Genomic DNA, 22,167 nt, shown 5'->3' on the forward strand with positions numbered 1-22,167 from the left:
AGACCAGTATAATACAGTACAGACCAGTATAACACAGTACAGACCAGTATAATACAGTACATACCAGTATGACACAGTACAGACCAGTATAATACAGTACATACCAGTATAATACAGTACAGACCAGTATAATACAGTACATACCAGTAGAATACAGTACAGACCAGTATAACACAGTACAGACCAGTATAACACACCAGTATACTACAGTACAGACCAGTATAACACAGTACATACCAGTATAATATAGTACATACCAGTATAACACAGTACAGACCAGTATAATACAGTACAGACCAGTATAATACAGTACAGTACAATATAACACAGTACAGACCAGTACAATACAGTACAGACCAGTATAATACAGTACAGACCAGTATAACACAGTACATACCAGTAGAATACAGTACAGACCAGTATAACACAGTACAGACCAGTATAATACAGTACAGACCAGTATAATACAGTACAGACCAGTATAATACAGTACAGACCAGTATAATACAGTACAGTACAGTATAATACAGTACATACCAGTATAACACAGTACAGTCCAGTATAATACAGTACAGACCAGTATAATACAGTACAGACCAGTATAATACATCACAGACCAGTATAACACAGTACAGACCAGTATAATACAGTACAGTACAGTATAACACAGTACAGACCAGTACAATACAGTACAGACCAGTATAATACAGTACAGACCAGTATAACACAGTACATACCAGTATAATACAGTACAGACCAGTATAACACAGTACAGACCAGTATAATACAGTACAGACCAGTATAATACAGTACAGACCAGTATAATACAGTACATACCAGTATAATACAGTACAGTACAGTATAATACAGTACATACCAGTATAACACAGTACAGTCCAGTATAATACAGTACATACCAGTATAATACAGTACATACCAGTATAATACAGCACAGACCAGTATAACACAGTACAGACCAGTATAATACAGTACAGACCAGTTTAACACAGTACAGACCAGTATAGTACAGTACAGTATAATACAGTACATACCAGTATAACACAGTACAGACCAGTATAATACAGTACAGACCAGTACAATACAGTACAGACCAGTATAACACAGTACAGACCAGTATAATACAGTACATACCAGTATAACACAGTACAGTCCAGTATAATACAGTACAGACCAGTATAATACAGTACAGACCAGTATAACACAGTACAGACCAGTATAGTACAGTACATACCAGTATAACACAGTACAGACCAGTATAATACAGTACATACCAGTATAATACAGTACAGTACAGTATAATACAGTACATACCAGTATAACACAGTACAGCCCAGTATAATACAGCACAGACCAGTATAACACAGTACAGTACAGACCAGTATAACACAGTACAGACCAGTATAATACAGTACAGACCAGTATAATACAGTACAGACCAGTATAACACAGTACAGACCAGTATAATACAGTACAGTACAGACCAGTATAACACAGTACAGACCAGTATAATACAGTACAGACCAGTATAACACAGTACAGACCAGTATAGTACAGTACAGACCAGTATAATACAGTACAGACCAGTATAATGCAGTACAGACCAGTATAATACAGTACAGACCAGTATAATATAGTACAGACCAGTATAATACAGTACAAACCAGTATAATACAGTACAGACCAGTATAACACAGTACAGACCAGTATAATACAGTACAGACCAGTATAACACAGTACAGACCAGTATAGTACAGTGCAGACCAGTATAATACAGTACAGACCAGTATAATACAGTACATACCAGTATAATACAGTACAGACCAGTATAATACAGTACAAACCAGTATAATATAGTACAGACCAGTATAATACAGTACAGACCAGTATAACACAGTACATACCAGTATAACACAGTACAGACCAGTATAATACAGTACAGTACAGACCAGTATAATACAGTACAGACCAGTATAACACAGTACAGACCAGTATAATACAGTACATACCAGTATAACACAGTACAGACCAGTATAATACAGTACAGACCAGTATAATACAGTACAGACCAGTATAATACAGTACATACCAGTAGAATACAGTACAGACCAGTATAACACAGTACAGACCAGTATAACACACCAGTATACTACAGTACAGACCAGTATAACACAGTACATACCAGTATAATATAGTACATACCAGTATAACACAGTACAGACCAGTATAATACAGTACAGACCAGTATAATACAGTACAGTACAATATAACACAGTACAGACCAGTACAATACAGTACAGACCAGTATAATACAGTACAGACCAGTATAACACAGTACATACCAGTAGAATACAGTACAGACCAGTATAACACAGTACAGACCAGTATAATACAGTACAGACCAGTATAATACAGTACAGACCAGTATAATACAGTACAGACCAGTATAATACAGTACAGTACAGTATAATACAGTACATACCAGTATAACACAGTACAGTCCAGTATAATACAGTACAGACCAGTATAATACAGTACAGACCAGTATAATACATCACAGACCAGTATAACACAGTACAGACCAGTATAATACAGTACAGACCAGTATAACACAGTACAGACCAGTATAGTACAGTACAGTATAATACAGTACATACCAGTATAACACAGTACAGACCAGTATAATACAGTACAGACCAGTACAATACAGTACAGACCAGTATAACACAGTACAGACCAGTATAATACAGTACATACCAGTATAACACAGTACAGTCCAGTATAATACAGTACAGACTAGTATAATACAGCACAGACCAGTATAACACAGTACAGACCAGTATAACACAGTACAGACCAATATAGTACAGTACATACCAGTATAACACAGTACAGACCAGTATAATACAGTACATACCAGTATAATACAGTACAGTACAGTATAATACAGTACATACCAGTATAACACAGTACAGTCCAGTATAATACAGTACAGACCAGTATAATACAGCACAGACCAGTATAACACAGTACAGACCAGTATAACACAGTACAGACCAGTATAATACAGTACAGACCAGTATAACACAGTACAGACCAGTATAATACAGTACAGACCAGTATAATACAGTACAGACCAGTATAACACAGTACAGACCAGTATAATACAGTACAGACCAGTATAACACAGTACAGACCAGTATAATACAGTACAGACCAGTATAATACAGTACAGACCAGTATAATACAGTACAGTCCAGTATAATACAGTACATACCAGTAGAATACAGTACAGACCAGTATAACACAGTACATACCAGTATAATATAGTACATACCAGTATAACACAGTACAGACCAGTATAATACAGTACAGACCAGTATAATACAGTACAGTACAGTATAACACAGTACAGACCAGTACAATACAGTACAGACCAGTATAATACAGTACAGACCAGTATAACACAGTACATACCAGTATAATATAGTACATACCAGTATAACACAGTACAGACCAGTATAATACAGTACAGACCAGTATAATACAGTACAATACAGTATAACACAGTACAGACCAGTACAATACAGTACAGACCAGTATAATACAGTACAGACCAGTATAACACAGTACATACCAGTATAATATAGTACATACCAGTATAATACAGTACAGACCAGTATAATACAGTACAGACCAGTATAACACAGTACAGTACAGTATAACACAGTACAGACCAGTACAATACAGTATAGACCAGTATAATACAGTACAGACCAGTATAACACAGTACAGACCAGTATAATATAGTACATACCAGTATAATACAGTACAGACCAGTATAATACAGTACAGACCAGTATAATACAGTACAGTACAGTATACCACAGTACAGACCAGTACAATACAGTACAGACCAGTATAATACAGTACAGACCAGTATAACACAGTACATACCAGTATAATATAGTACATACCAGTATAACACAGTACAGACCAGTATAATACAGTACAGACCAGTATAACACAGTACAGACCAGTATAATATAGTACATACCAGTATAATACAGTACAGACCAGTATAATACAGTACAGACCAGTATAACACAGTACAGACCAGTATAATATAGTACATACCAGTATAATACAGTACAGACCAGTATAACACAGTACAGACCAGTATAATACAGTACAGACCAGTATAATACAGTACAGACCAGTATAATACAGTACAGACCAGTATAACACAGTACAGACCAGTATAATACAGTACAGACCAGTATAACACAGTACAGACCAGTATAATACAGTACAGACCAGTATAACACAGTACATACCAGTATAATACAGTACAGACCAGTATAACACAGTACAGACCAGTATAATACAGTACAGACCAGTATAATACAGCACAGACCAGTATAACACAGTACAGACCAGTATAACACAGTACAGACCAGTATAATACAGTACAGACCAGTATAACACAGTACAGACCAGTATAATACAGTACAGACCAGTATAATACAGTACAGACCAGTATAACACAGTACAGACCAGTATAATACAGTACAGACCAGTATAACACAGTACAGACCAGTATAATACAGTACAGACCAGTATAATACAGTACAGACCAGTATAATACAGTACAGTACAGACCAGTATAATACAGTACCGACCAGTATAATACAGTACAGACCAGTATAATACAGTACAGTCCAGTATAATACAGTACATACCAGTAGAATACAGTACAGACCAGTATAACACAGTACAGACCAGTATAACACACCAGTATAATACAGTACAGACCAGTATAACACAGTACATACCAGTATAATATAGTACATACCAGTATAACACAGTACAGACCAGTATAATACAGTACAGACCAGTATAATACAGTACAGTACAGTATAACACAGTACAGACCAGTACAATACAGTACTGACCAGTATAATACAGTACAGACCAGTATAACACAGTACAGACCAGTATAATATAGTACATACCAGTATAATACAGTACAGACCAGTATAACACAGTACAGACCAGTATAATACAGTACAGACCAGTATAATACAGTACAGACCAGTATAATACAGTACAGACCAGTATAACACAGTAGAGACCAGTATAATACAGTACAGACCAGTATAATACAGTGCAGACCAGTATAACACAGTACAGACCAGTATAATACAGTACAGACCAGTATAACACAGTACAGACCAGTATAATACAGTACAGACCAGTATAACACAGTACATACCAGTATAATACAGTACAGACCAGTATAACACAGTACAGACCAGTATAATACAGTACAGACCAGTATAATACAGCACAGACCAGTATAACACAGTACAGACCAGTATAACACAGTACAGACCAGTATAATACAGTACAGACCAGTATAACACAGTACAGACCAGTATAATACAGTACAGACCAGTATAATACAGTACATACCAGTATAACACAGTACAGACCAGTATAATACAGTACAGACCAGTATAACACAGTACAGACCAGTATAATACAGTACAGACCAGTATAATACAGTACAGACCAGTATAATACAGTACAGTACAGACCAGTATAATACAGTACAGACCAGTATAATACAGTACAGACCAGTATAATACAGTACAGTCCAGTATAATACAGTACATACCAGTAGAATACAGTACAGACCAGTATAACACAGTACAGACCAGTATAACACACCAGTATAATACAGTACAGACCAGTATAACACAGTACATACCAGTATAATATAGTACATACCAGTATAACACAGTACAGACCAGTATAATACAGTACAGACCAGTATAATACAGTACAGTACAGTATAACACAGTACAGACCAGTACAATACAGTACAGACCATTATAATACAGTACAGACCAGTATAACACAGTACATACCAGTATAATACAGTACAGACCAGTATAACACAGTACAGACCAGTATAACACAGTACAGACCAGTATAATACAGTACAGACCAGTATAATACAGTACAGACCAGTATAACACAGTACAGACCAGTATAATACAGTACAGACCAGTATAACACAGTACAGACCAGTATAATACAGTGCGGCTACCATTCTACAGTGACCAGCATTACCAATGTTTCATCGTACCGAGCTAGTGTGCTTATCCAGGCTGGGCGGCTTAACCTTGTGCCGCCATCCGAGGAGCCCTAGACGAGAACCGTGTGGATATGTACACTGGATAACCTACACCGACGAATGCAGAGCCCTTTTCGGCTGGATTATATTGCTTTGGTCCTGTGGCTGCTGGAGCAGAGAACCGTCTACCCCCACTACCATGTGGGATTTACCCTGTGAGGAGCCCCGTCGAGCCCGCCTCTAGGACTCAGAGGCTGGCTAGCTTTCATCCCCTGCTGCAGTGCATACCGGAGTATAGCTGTTGCTTTGTCTAAGGACCAAGGGATTATTGCACCGTCTCCTGTACCTGGAGTCTCTTTATTCCCCGTTGATCCAGACTTTTGCTCCCGACAATTCCTCTCCCCTGCTGGCTTACAACCGGAGGGAACCCCCCTAGTATCTCCAGCTGACCTACGAGTGTACCTTATATAATTCTTATGCTACAGGTGGTATTAATTATCCCCATCGTAATATGCTCATGGACTTACGCTCTTGACCTATTCATGCACATTCTTCGCCTTACAAGCGCGACTCTAATTCTCAATACTGTAATATAATATTGCTGCTCTTCTAATAAATATTCCAAACAGGACTTTCTTTGTTAAGCCGTGTTATTGTGTGGGTGTTCATCACATATACTTGTGTACTGTATGGCCAGTAGTAAAGTACATAACTCAGTAGTGGTTTAATGATACCATACTTATCAATACAGTCAGGGAATTGTACCCCTTAGTTACAATTGGTCCTTCGAGCCGGAGGGTAATCAGTGTAATGTTTAATATAATATTAATATTGACATGGCCAGCGATGAACACTCCACAAACGGCTCTCCTAAGCTAGAACGCCCGCAGCGCAGACGGCAGTCACCTCCTTACCTAGAGGACTACGCTGCCAGTCTACTACCTAGCTTTATACAGACGTTAAACGCGGAAAAAGCGGATAGTAAAAGTATGTCAAACCCTACCGACCAGGCGACCCTGCCAGTAGAGACCCTAGTGGGTTCTAACGTAACTGACCAAGCTCACGGGGGGGACCAGGAGGGACATGACATGACTTTACCCCCCGACAACGTCAACGGGACAGTCCCCGGAGAGCTCCAGGATAAAGAAAGCACTCCAGGGACGGAACCCGACCCACTACCAGAAGAGAAGCGCACCCAGGAGATGGACCTCCTCGGAGCGCGACAGGAGAACGGATCTCCAACGAGCACTGTCAGAAGCCGATCACCTCCATCAGTGTCTTCCCCCAGCGAGGCGGACAAGATGCTGGCGCAGGCATTTATCGCCACCCTGGCAGCCTCCACTGAACGCGATCGACTCCAAGCACAGACGCTTAGCGAGCGCGAACATTCTTCCATGGAACAAGAGCGCCTCCGAGCGCAACACCAAAGTGAGCGCGAACACTCTACCATGGAAAGAGACCGCCTGCAGGCTCAACAACTGAGTGAGCGCGAACAATCTGCAGACCAAAGAGAACGCTTTCACGCGCAACTCCAAGCGCAAGCCCTTAGTGAACGCGAACACTCTGCGACCCAGCGAGAGCGCTTCCAGGCGCAGCAAAGGAGTGAAGACGATCGCATACGCCTGGAGACCAGACGCCTCCAGACAGAAGAGAATATTGAAAGAGACCGCGCCGATGCCCAGCGCGCCGCCGCCGATGCACAGCGCGAAGCCGCCAATGCACAGCGCGATGCAGCCCAAGCCCAGCGCGAAGCAGAGCGCGACCTCGCTCACATCAAGCGCGAAGCCGAGCGCGACGATTACAAGCGCAGATAATGGCGCAACTGATTGCCAGGGCGACTCCCCCTCCCTCCGCACGGAGCTCCAGGGCCTCGTCAAGACAAGGGTCTAGGGCACCTTCCCCTACCCGACCAAGCGACCCGGAGCCCGGCCAACAGAAAGAGCCTATACACGTCTCCGAACCCCCTCCCCGACCGGTCCATGCGAGACCCAGCAACAGGGAAGAACCGGCCTACGCCGCCGAGAGACTGAATAGACGATTGCAAGATCTAGAAGACCTAGCAGAGGAAGAAGAAGAGGAAGAGGAGGAAAGTCAAGCCCACCAGCAGCATCGTACTCCACAGGACCAGGAGGTCCAGTACAGCCCAGACTTTACCCCCGAGGCCCTGCGTTACAGACCCCCAACTCAACTCAAGGGTGAGTTTGACGCACCGCCAGCCCCGAGGAACAGCACCTGGGTACCCGGGCTTTGGTACCCACCAAGTACCAGCCCACGACGACACGTACGGGGAGACTCACCCAGGAGGCCTCTCCCCCAACGCTCACCGATGTGCCAGCCATCCAAGGCATCGTACCTTGGCACACCGACGTTCCCGGATTTCACACACGAGGACAGAGCACAGTACACAGAACTACGAATGTGCTTAGAGACTATGATGTCCGATGTCCCCGACGAGACGTACAAGTATGCTATCCTCCTCAAGCACCTGAAGGTGCCCAGGGCGCATAATATAGCGCTGGCATATTCCAACTCAAGTACCCCATACACCGCAGCTCTAGTAGCCCTCGACCAACGTTATGGACGCATATGGGACTACGTAATACAAGAGATAAGGAATATTGACCGTTTACCCCCAGCCACAGACAATCGCTCATTTGATGACCTCTCTATCAAGGTACAATCCCTGGTAGGGATGCTGGGGGCACAAAAGGAAAAGGGTAGGCACGAACTGTACGCTAACTCTAATGTTGAAAGGATATTAGAGAAGCTTCCTCCCGCCCGACAAGAGCGCTTCAGGCGGCAAAGAGACCACCGTGATCCCAACGGTCCCGAGCCATCCCTCCTAGACCTGGCCGACTTCCTCGCGAGAGAAGTCAGCAGCCTACGACTGGATACGTTCGTGCGGAGTGGACCAAGCCCCAGAGAGGGACCTCGGAGATCAAACGATAACCGCAGGCTGGTGACCGTCATGCACCAAGCCGAATCAGTACCGCGTAACAAGAACCACAGCACCCCCTCGACGAAAGAGAAGTGGAAGATTGTATGCCAGTACTGCGAGAAAGAACACTGGCTGTCACACTGTGACACGTTCAAGAAGATGACCGCCGACGAGGTGAGTCAATGGATAAAGTCCAACCGCCGCTGTTACCGCTGTGCGCGCAGCCACATGGCAGCCGAGTGCCGCTTGAAGAAGAGGTGCAGTCGGTGTGACGGAGCCCACTTGGACGTCTTACATGACAGTAACAGAAAGAAACCCGCACCCTCAAGCAGCACCAAAGCAAGCGTCATGTATATTGACCCCGCCAGCAGCGGGGGCTCCCGGGTGCTCTTGAAGGTGGTCCGAGTGACATTAAGCTACGAGGACAAGGTCATGGACACCTACGCCGTCCTTGACGACGGGTCAGAAAAGACTCTCCTCCTCGCATCCGCTGCGGCCCAGCTGGGTCTGCGGGGGAGCGAAGAAACGATGACGATTCGGACTATAAGAAGAGACCTGAAGACAATCAAGGGTGAGAACGTCTCCTTCACTATCGCAGCAAGCGGGCAGCCAGAGAGACGGTATAGGATCACTAACGCTTTCACCAGCCAAGACATAGGCCTGTCGCGGTACACCTACCCCATCGCCAAGCTGATGGACAAATACGTGCACCTGCGTCAACTACCTATACCGCTCATAGACGGCGCCACCCCGACCCTGCTCATAGGATCCGACCACGCACACCTCATCGTCCCGACGGACCGGGTCCACATTGGGCCCAGAGGCTGTCCAGCAGCAGTCGAGACCCGCCTAGGATGGACACTACAAGGCCCCCTCTCCAGGTCTCCCAACCGAACAGCAGCCACTCGCTGCCTCCACTCCAGAGTGACAGAAGAAGACACCACCCTCTTACAGTACGTCGAGAGGCTATGGACACTAGAGACAATGCCCTTTAAGAACGAAAAGAAACACATTCGTTCCAAGGAAGACATTTATGCCATAGCCCTCCTCGAGCAGGGGACAAAGAGAGTCAAAGTCAACGGAGTGATGAGATACGCAACTCCACTCCTGAGGCGAGAGGGTATGCCTACCTTCCACGCCTCAAAAGAAGCGACGGAGCGATATCTACTGAACACCGAGTGGCGCCTAGCCAGAGACCCCGCTCAAGCCACTGTGTACCACGCTGAGATTGACAAGCTAATCACAGCGGGACACATAAAGAGAATTGACATTCAAGAGGCCGATCAGACGACCGAATCATGGTACGTGCCCCACCACAAGGTCCACCACAACGGCAAGGATCGTATTGTGTTTAACTGCAGCTACCAGATCGGATCACAAAATCTGAATAAAGAGCTCTTGCCCGGCCCAACACTCGGCCCCTCTCTACTAGGCGTGTTGCTACGTTTCCGCCAGAACAAGGTGGCCATCAGCGGCGACATCAAAGGGATGTTCCTGCAGGTGCGACTAGTGGAAGAGGACAAGCCCCTGCTGCGGTTCTTATGGAGAGAGAGGATCTGGGATGAGCAACCATCCATCTATCAATGGGAAGTCCTCCCTTTCGGAACCACATGCAGCCCATGCTGTGCTACGTTCGCACTGCAAAAACATGTCGCAGAGGACCCAGCAGCTGACGAGGAGGTCCGAAAAAGTGTAGAAAAGAGTTTCTACGTGGACAACTGTCTGCAAAGCGTCTCGACGCCAGAAGAGGCCGAGGCCCTCCTACTCAAGCTCCGCGCCTCCCTGATCAAAGGCGGCTTTGATCTCCGGCAGTGGGCCAGCAGCGACCCTCAAGTACTGCGCAGCCTCTCCCCAGAGGACAAGGCAGCAAGCAGCGAGACCTGGATGGCGACCATCCCAGGTGAAGCCCAAGAAATGACATTAGGACTAGTCTGGCGCTTCAAAACAGACTCGCTCCATTATAGACACACACCCCTGACCAAGGAGCAGGGAAGGTCGATTTCACTACCGACCACAAGACGGAGTGTATACAGAACACTCGCCAGACAATATGACCCGTTGGGATGTATTCTACCTTACACCACCAGGGCAAAGATGATTGTACGAGCGCTATGGGACAAGGACCAGGGCTGGGACGACCCCATACCCGACCACCTTGCTTCCACATGGAGAGAGTGGGAAACAGAACTCAGCTCGCTCCCAGGTGTCAACATACGCCGCAGCTCCTTCCCACCCACAGTGCGGCTGGAGACATGTCAGATGGACCTGCACGTCTTCAGCGACGCCTCCGAAGTAGCCTACGGTTCGGTGGCCTACTTGCGGGCCCGAGAAGGGAGGGAGGAGAAATACATACCGCCTTCATCCTGGCTCGTTCAAGAATAGCCCCCCGCAAGCAACAATCGATCCCGCGTCTAGAGCTCTGCGCAGCCCTAGTAGGAGCGCAACTCGCCACGTTAATCCAACGTGAACTCACCATCCCGGTGCAAAGAACAATCCTGTGGTCAGACTCCATGACCGTACTCACATGGATCCAGTCCGATTCGTGTAGATACAAGGTCTTCGTGGGAGTCAGAATCACAGAGATCCAAGATTTAACAGAAGCAGCATGCTGGAGGTACGTGGACACAAAACAGAACCCAGCAGACGTCATCACACGGGGAATGTCCCTGGATGACCTCACACGTCACAATCTCTATAGTGACGGTCCCGAGTTCCTCAAGCTCCCGGAAGAAGAGTGGCCTACACCCACCCCACGGGAGGCTAGTCAAGAGGAGGCAGAGATGAAGAAATCTATGTTCTGTGGGTTAACGCACACACCAGTCCCCACAGATCCCAACATAGACGACTGCCCTACCCTTGAGAGTGCGCAGTTAAAGACATTCCTGTGGCACCACCCTGAGGTTCCCTCCACTACTGACATTAATGCAGCTAACTACGAAGAAGCAGAACTCCTTCTGCTACAGCGAGCCCAAAGAGACTCGTTCCCCGACGAGCTAGACTGTCTGCAGGGATCAAAGCCAGTCCCATCAGACAGCAGACTGCTCCACTTAGCCCCTGAGAGCGACGCCCATAATCTCATCAGAGTGGGTGGTCATCTGAGAAGGGCCCCAGACTTAACGGATGACGTCAAGTTCCCGATAGTCCTCAACAGCCGACACAAGGTCACAGAGCTCATCATAAAGAAATACGACGAGGACGTGCACCACGCCGGGGCAGAGAGAGTCTTCGCTGAGATCAGACGTCGCTATTGGATACTGCAAGGAAGAGAAGCAGTACGACGCTTCCAGCGGACCTGTCTAGACTGTCGCAAGTGGCGAGCACAGCCCAGTATACCCAGGATGGCTGACCTACCCCCCTGTCCCTTCGACTCGGCGACAAGCCCTTTCACTCCACCGGTATGGACTGCTTCGGCCCGCTGTATGTGAAGAAAGGAAGAGGGATGGAGAAGCGGTGGGGTATTGTATTCAAATGACCACCCGAGCGATACACATAGAACTCCTTCCAACCATGAGTACGGACTCATTCCTTATGGCCTTCCGGAGATTCACAGCGCGGAAAGGAAAACCGTCTATATTATTGTCTGATCACGGGACAAACTTCAAAGGCGGAGAAAGAGAGCTGAGAGAGAGCTTCCAAGCTATGGGCCCAGAACTGAAGACCCACCTCGCTCCCTCTCAGATTGATTTCCAGTTTAACCCCCCGAATGCCCCTCACTTCAGGGGAACTTGGGAACAAGAAGTACGTTCAATAAAGACAGCCCTGTACGCCGTGCTTGGGGCCCAGACCGTGGCGGAAGAAGTCCTCACGACAGTCCTCACGGAGATCGAGGGAGTATTGAACTCAAAGCCCCTCGGTTACGTCTCAAGTGATGTAGCAGATGTCGACCCAGTCACCCCCAACACTCTCTTGATGGAGCGGCTGGACTGTCCTCACAGACAGTGTACAGACCTGAAGAAGCGAACGGCCGAAGAATGTGGAGGTACAGTCAAGTATTGGCTGACAAGTTTTGGAACAGTTTCCTCCTCCACTATATACCGTCTCTACAGACCCGCCAGAAATGGGTAAAAGAAAGAGACAATTTGACGGAGGGCACAGTCGTCATGATTATCGACCAGTCACTACCCCGAGCTATGTGGCCGGCCGGCCGCGTAAGCAAAGTGATCACTGGTGCCGACGGAAAGGTCAGAGCGGCAGAAGTGCTCGTCCAGGGGCGGACATGCACCCGACCCGTGGCGAGGCTGATAGAGTTGCCAAGGCCCCCCGACTCTCTTAATGACGACCATGACCCCCTGACTTTGTGAATTGCCCTACTCCTCACAACGGACATTGAGTAGTGGACAAGGCGGTTAATCTGTCTTTGCTTATCTAATTAGGTGCGGACTAATTAGGAGGCGGCTGTTACAAAGGGTCAGATTAAACCGAATATATATATTTATTACTTGAGATATATTGTATAGTATTTGTATATCGTCTGATATCCCTTGTATATTCTTTGTACATATACACGGAATATCCCTTTACCTAGGTACAGGCCAGACCATAATATTCGTTCTCCTATTGGACAGCGACCCCCTAGGCGCCACGGCCATACCCCCAATGTCTAGTTCAAAGTCACCGCTAAGACATGTCTCAACATGCCCAGGTTTGCACAGTAATACGAGACAGAAATAAGGCTGGCACTAGATTATTCATCTTACGTAAAAATACGTTGCAGGTGGATACAGCAGTTGTGTTACCCCAACAAGTTGAAGCCTTCACCACGATACAACGTGCTGTGAAGTGGGCCCGTTTTGCCCCTAAATAGAGCCTTGAGACCGCGTGCGAATTGATAGCTAAAGTGTCAGAGTTTAACGCTGTATCGTCGAGTTCGACTTATTCTATTATCAAGTAATAGTCTATTATGTATAGTGTATCGTGCGGCTACCATTCTACAGTGACCAGCATTACCAACGTTTCATCGTACCGAGCTAGTGTGCTTATCCAGGCTGGGCGGCCTAACCTTGTGCCGCCATCCGAGGAGCCCTAGACGAGAACCGTGTGGATATGTACACTGGATAACCTACACCGACGAATGCAGAGCCCTTTTCGGCTGGATTATATTGCTTTGGTCCTGTGGCTGCTGGAGCAGAGAACCGTCTACCCCCACTACCGTGTGGGATTTACCCTGTGAGGAGCCCCGTCGAGCCCGCCTCTAGGACTCAGAGGCTGGCTAGCTTTCATCCATGCTGCAGTGCATACCGGAGTATAGCTGTTGCTTTGTCTAAGGACCAAGGGATTATTGCACCGTCTCCTGTACCTGGAGTCTCTTTATTCCCCGTTGATCCAGACTTTTGCTCCCGACAATTCCTCTCCCCTGCTGGCTTACAACCGGAGGGAACCCCCCTAGTATCTCCAGCTGACCTACGAGTGTACCTTATATAATTCTTATGCTACAGGTGGTATTAATTATCCCCATCGTAATATGCTCATGGACTTACGCTCTTGACCTATTCATGCACATTCTTCGCCTTACAAGCGCGACTCTAATTCTCAATACTGTAATATAATATTGCTGCTCTTCTAATAAATATTCCAAACAGGACTTTCTTTGTTAAGCCGTGTTATTGTGTGGGTGTTCATCACATATACCTGTGTACTGTATGGCCAGTAGTAAAGTACATAACTCAGTAGTGGTTTAATGATACCATACTTATCAATACAGTCAGGGAATTGTACCCCTCAGTTACATAGTACATACCAGTATAATACAGTACAGACCAGTATAACACAGTACAGACCAGTATAATACAGTACAGACCAGTATAATACAGTACAGACCAGTATAACACAGTACAGACCAGTATAATACAGTACAGACCAGTATAATGCAGTACATACCAGTATAATACAGTACAGTACAGTATAATACAGTACATACCAGCATAACACAGTACAGACCAGTATAACACAGTACAGACCAGTATAATACAGTACAGACCAGTATAATACAGTACATACCAGTATAATACAGTACAGTACAGTATAATACAGTACATACCAGCATAACACAGTACAGTCCAGTATAATACAGTACAGACCAGTATAATACAGTACATACCAGTATAATACAGTACAGTACAGTATAATACAGTACATACCAGCATAGCACAGTACAGTCCAGTATAATACAGTACAGACCAGTATAATACAGTACATACCAGTATAATACAGTACAGTACAGTATAATACAGTACATACCAGCATAACACAGTACAGTCCAGTATAATACAGTACAGACCAGTATAATACAGCACAGACCAGTATAATACAGTACAGACCAGTATAACACAGTACAGACCAGTATAGTACAGTACAGTATAATACAGTACATACCAGTATAACACTATACAGTACAGTATAATACAGTACAGACCAGTATAATACAGCACAGACCAGTATAACACAGTACAGACCAGTATAGTACAGTACAGTATAATACAGTACAGACCAGTATAATACAGTACAGACCAGTATAATACAGTACAGACCAGTATAACACAGTACAGACCAGTATAGTACAGTACAGTATAATACAGTACATACCAGTATAACACAGTACAGTACAGTATAATACAGTACAGACTAGGGATGTCCGATATTATCGGCCGACCGATATTATCGGCCGATATCGGCAGTAAAATGTGATATCGGAAAATATCGGTATCGGTAAAAAAAACAAAAAAAACAATAACAATATTTGTTATATAAATATCCAGTGAAATTATTAGTTACCTAAAATTATTACGTTTTTTGGGTGGGGAAACCCTGCATATATCGGTATCGGTTGATATCGGTTGATATCGGTATCGGAAATTAAGAGTTGGACAATATCGGAATATCGGTATCGGTAAAAAAGCCAATATCGAGCATCCCTAGTACAGACCAGTATAATACAGCACAGACCAGTATAACACAGTACAGACCAGTATAATACAGTACAGACCAGTATAACACAGTACAGACCAGTATAGTACAGTACAGTATAATACAGTACAGACCAGTATAATACAGCACAGACCAGTATAACACAGTACAGACCAGTATAATACAGTACAGACCAGTATAACACAGTACAGACCAGTATAACACAGTACAGACCAGTATAACACAGTACAGACCAGTATAATACAGTACAGACCAGTATAATACAGTACATACCAGTATAACACAGTACAGACCAGTATAATACAGTACAGACCAGTATAATACAGCACAGACCAGTATAACACAGTACAGACCAGTATAACACAGTACAGACCAGTATAGTACAGTACAATACAGTACATACCAGTATAACACAGTACAGTACAGTATAACACAGTACAGACCAGTATAACACAGTGCAGACCAGTATAACACAGTACAGTCCAGTATAATACAGTACAGACCAGTATAATACAGTACAGACCAGTATAACACAGTACAGACCAGTATAACACAGTACAGACCAGTATAATACAGTACAGACCAGTATAACACAGTACAGACCAGTATAATACAGTACAGACCAGTATAATACAGTACAGACCAGTATAATACAGTACAGTACAGACCAGTATAATACAGTACCGACCAGTATAATACAGTACAGACCAGTATAATACAGTACAGTCCAGTATAATACAGTACATACCAGTAGAATACAGTACAGACCAGTATAACACAGTACAGACCAGTATAACACACCAGTATAATACAGTACAGACCAGTATAACACAGTACATACCAGTATAATATAGTACATACCAGTATAACACAGTACAGACCAGTATAATACAGTACAGACCAGTATAATACAGTACAGTACAGTATAACACAGTACAGACCAGTACAATACAGTACAGACCAGTATAATACAGTACAGACCAGTATAACACAGTACAGACCAGTATAATATAGTACATACCAGTATAATACAGTACAGACCAGTATAACACAGTACAGACCAGTATAATACAGTACAGACCAGTATAATACAGTACAGACCAGTATAATACAGTACAGACCAGTATAACACAGTAGAGACCAGTATAATACAGTACAGACCAGTATAATACAGTGCAGACCAGTATAACACAGTACAGACCAGTATAATACAGTACAGACCAGTATAACACAGTACAGACCAGTATAATACAGTACAGACCAGTATAACACAGTACAGACCAGTATAGTACAGTACAGTATAATACAGTACATACCAGTATAACACAGTACAGTACAGTATAATACAGTACAGACTAGGGATGTCCGATATTATCGGCCGACCGATATTATCGGCCGATATCGGCAGTAAAATGTGATATCGGAAAATATCGGTATCGGTAAAAAAAACAAAAAAAACAATAACAATATTTGTTATATAAATATCCAGTGAAATTATTAGTTACCTAAAATTATTACGTTTTTTGGGTGGGGAAACCCTGCATATATCGGTATCGGTTGATATCGGTTGATATCGGTATCGGAAATTAAGAGTTGGACAATATCGGAATATCGGTATCGGTAAAAAAGCCAATATCGAGCATCCCTAGTACAGACCAGTATAATACAGCACAGACCAGTATAACACAGTACAGACCAGTATAATACAGTACAGACCAGTATAACACAGTACAGACCAGTATAGTACAGTACAGTATAATACAGTACAGACCAGTATAATACAGCACAGACCAGTATAACACAGTACAGACCAGTATAATACAGTACAGACCAGTATAACACAGTACAGACCAGTATAACACAGTACAGACCAGTATAACACAGTACAGACCAGTATAATACAGTACAGACCAGTATAATACAGTACATACCAGTATAACACAGTACAGACCAGTATAATACAGTACAGACCAGTATAATACAGCACAGACCAGTATAACACAGTACAGACCAGTATAACACAGTACAGACCAGTATAGTACAGTACAATACAGTACATACCAGTATAACACAGTACAGTACAGTATAATACAGTACAGACCAGTATAATACAGTACAGACCAGTATAATACAGTACAGTCCAGTATAATACAGTACAGACCAGTATAATACAGTACAGACCAGTATAATACAGTACAGACCAGTATAACACAGTACATACCAGTATAATACAGTACAGACCAGTATAATACAGTACAGTACAGACCAGTATAATATAGTACAGACCAGTATAACACAGTACAGACCAGTATAACACAGTACAGACCAGTATAATACAGTACATACCAGTATAATACAGTACAGACCAGTATAATACAGTACAGACCAGTTTAATACAGTACAGACCAGTATAACACAGTACATACCAGGATAATACAGTACAGTCCAGTATAATACAGTACAGACCAGTATAACACAGTACAGACCAGTATAATACAGTACAGACCAGTATAATACAGTACAGACCAGTATAACACAGTACAGACCAGTATAACACAGTACAGACCAGTATAATACAGTACAGACCAGTATAATACAGTACAGACCAGTATAACACAGTACAGACCAGTATAACACAGTACAGACCAATATAATACAGTACAGACCAGTATAACACAGTACAGACCAGTATAACACAGTACATACCAGTATAATACAGTACAGACCAGTATAATACAGTACAGTACAGACCAGTATAATATAGTACAGACCAGTATAACACAGTACAGACCAGTATAACACAGTACAGACCAGTATAATACAGTACATACCAGTATAATACAGTACAGACCAGTATAATACAGTACAGACCAGTTTAATACAGTACAGACCAGTATAACACAGTACATACCAGGATAATACAGTACAGTCCAGTATAATACAGTACAGACCAGTATAACACAGTACAGACCAGTATAATACAGTACAGACCAGTATAACACAGTACAGACCAGTATAATACAGTACAGACCAGTATAATACAGTACAGACCAGTATAACACAGTACAGACCAGTATAATATAGTACAGACCAGTTTAATACAGTACAGACCAGTATAATACAGTACAGACCAGTATAATACAGTACAGACCAGTATAACACAGTACAGACCAGTATAACACAGTACAGACCAGTATAACACAGTACAGACCAGTATAATACAGTACAGACCAGTATAATACAGTACAGACCAGTATAACACAGTACAGACCAGTATAACACAGTACAGACCAGTATAACACAGTACAGACCAGTATAATACAGTACAGACCAGTATAATACAGTACAGACCAGTATAATACAGTACAGACCAGTATAACACAGTACAGACCAGTATAATACAGTACAGACCAGTATAATACAGTACAGACCAGTATAATACAGTACAGACCAGTATAACACAGTACAGTACAGACCAGTATAACACAGTACAGACCAGTATAATACAGTACAGACCAGTATAACACAGTACAGTACAGACCAGTATAATACAGTACAGACCAGTATAATATAGTACAGACCAGTATAACACAGTACAGTACATACCAGTATAACACAGTACAGACCAATATAATACAGTACAGACCAGTATAATACAGTACAGACCAGTATAATACAGTACAGTACAGACCAGTATAATACAGTACAGACCAGTATAACACAGTACAGTACAGACCAGTATAATACAGTACAGACCAGTATAATACAGTACATACCAGTATAACACAGTACAGACCAGTATAACACAGTACAGTACAGACCAGTATAACACAGTACAGACCAATATAATACAGTACAGACCAGTATAACACAGTACAGTACAGACCAGTATAATACAGTACAGACCAGTATAATACAGTACAGACCAGTATAACACAGTACAGTACAGACCAGTATAATACAGTACAGACCAGTATAGTACAGTACAGACCAGTATAATACAGTACAGACCAGTATAACACAGTACAGTACAGACCAGTATAATACAGTACAGACCAGTATAATACAGTACATACCAGTATAACACAGTACAGACCAGTATAACACAGTACAGTACAGACCAGTATAACACAGTACAGACCAGTATAACACAGTACAGACCAGTATAACACAGTACAGACCAGTATAACACAGTACAGACCAGTACAATACAGTACAGACCAGTATAATCAGGGCAGGCGTTCTATCGCCATGCTCTAAGACAAACTCTAACCTTAACCGACTTCGAACGAGCGCCTAAGCCTAACCAGTGTAGAAACTTGCGGTCCCACGATTGGGTGTACATGTCACATGACCAGAAATGACACTGGCCAATCAGATTCGCAAATCGCCGAACTCCGTTGTAGAAAAATAACAGGCGGCCTGGTGCTCTTTGCAGCTGAGGTAAATACAAGACCCGTCCAATATTAGAGGATTTACGATAGGAACTTAGGAACTTCTACTCATGTACAATAGAGAGCATCCTGACCGGCAACATCACCTCCTGGTTTGGGAATAGCACTGCACAAGACCGTAGCAGACTACAAAGAGTGACACGTTCAGCCGAACGCACAATTAGAGGGGGGCTTCCCACCCTCCAGAACATTTACAACAAGCGGTGCAAGGGGAAGGCTAAGAGAATTATTAAGGACTCGAGCCACCCGAACAACTGCCTCTTTGAACTGCTGCCGTCAGGCAAGCGATACCGGAGTCTTATGGCGAGCACAGAAAGACTCAGAAGGAGCTTCTATCCCCAGGCCATCAGGCTGCTAAACGAACAATAATCGCTAAACGAACAATAATCACTATGCAACAACCATCAAATGCACACAGCACACACACCCACACGCACACACACACTCACTCAAACAAACAACACACTGCAGCACCCACTCTCCACACTTTAGATCACACAAACACACTTACACTTTATATTTATTGATAAAGGATTTGCACTACAACTCCGTACACCTACTGTGAATTGTACCTAAACTGCACCTCGTCCATTTATGCCTTGCACTATATAGTATTGTATATTAGTACACTGCACAGTATTGTATATTGTATGGTAACTACGTCTACGAACATTGTACATATGTCTAAACTGAACACTGTGACCTCTTTTTTTTTTTTTTTCTTCTAAATTTTTACTATGTTTTTATTTCATACTTATCTTGTCATGCACAGTCTCTGGAGCGCAACAGTAAGAAGCATTTTGTACAAAAGTATTCTGTACTTCTGTATGACAACTATTAAAGAAACTTGAACTTGAAACTTGAACGATAGTATAATACAGTACAGTATAATACAGTACAGTACAGCAGAGACAGGCTCATTAGAGGATTCACTAGGCTGCAGTTCTGAGGCTCTGGCTGCTACTGAACTAACCAGTGATGCTGTTTTCAAAAATAGCTGCAAGCCACGCAGTTTTGTTCTTTAGTATGAAATTATGAATATCTTTCACCATACTGTCCTAAACGGTACAGTAGCATATTAACACAATATTATTTTCTCAAATATTAATCATGTGTGTCATGCATGCGCGCACACACACACACACACACACACACACACACACACACACACACACACACACACACACACACACACACACACACACACACACACACACACACACACACACACACACACACACACACACACACACACACACACACACACACACACACACACACACACTTTTTGGTGGTCTCTGCATGATTAAGAAAGCTGAGTCCTATTCTCCATCTGTTGGCTGGAACCCATGTGTCTGGTCTTGAGAGTGCGAGAAGTGTGTGTGTCTGTGTGTGTGTGTCTGTCTGTCTGTGTGTGAAGGTACATGTGTGTGTGTGTGAAAGTACATGTGTGAATGTGTACGTGTGTGTGTGTGTGTCTATGTGTGTGTATGTGTGCAGGATGCCCGCGCACATTTCTCCATATGCACGTGATAGTCAGACATACCAGGTTTAGTACCACGGATGTCAGGCCCTCAATTTGTGTCCTGGGCCCTCCCTCCCCTTGCCTCTGTCCTCTCATGTTTACCCCCCTCATCCCCCCCATCACCCCCCCCCCCCCCCCCGCCCCACATCCCCAAACATTTTCATTC

The sequence above is a fragment of the Notolepis coatsorum genome, assembly GCF_963971535.1.
Source record: "Notolepis coatsorum genome assembly, chromosome: 3".
Taxonomy (NCBI): Eukaryota; Metazoa; Chordata; class Actinopteri; order Aulopiformes; family Paralepididae; genus Notolepis; species Notolepis coatsorum.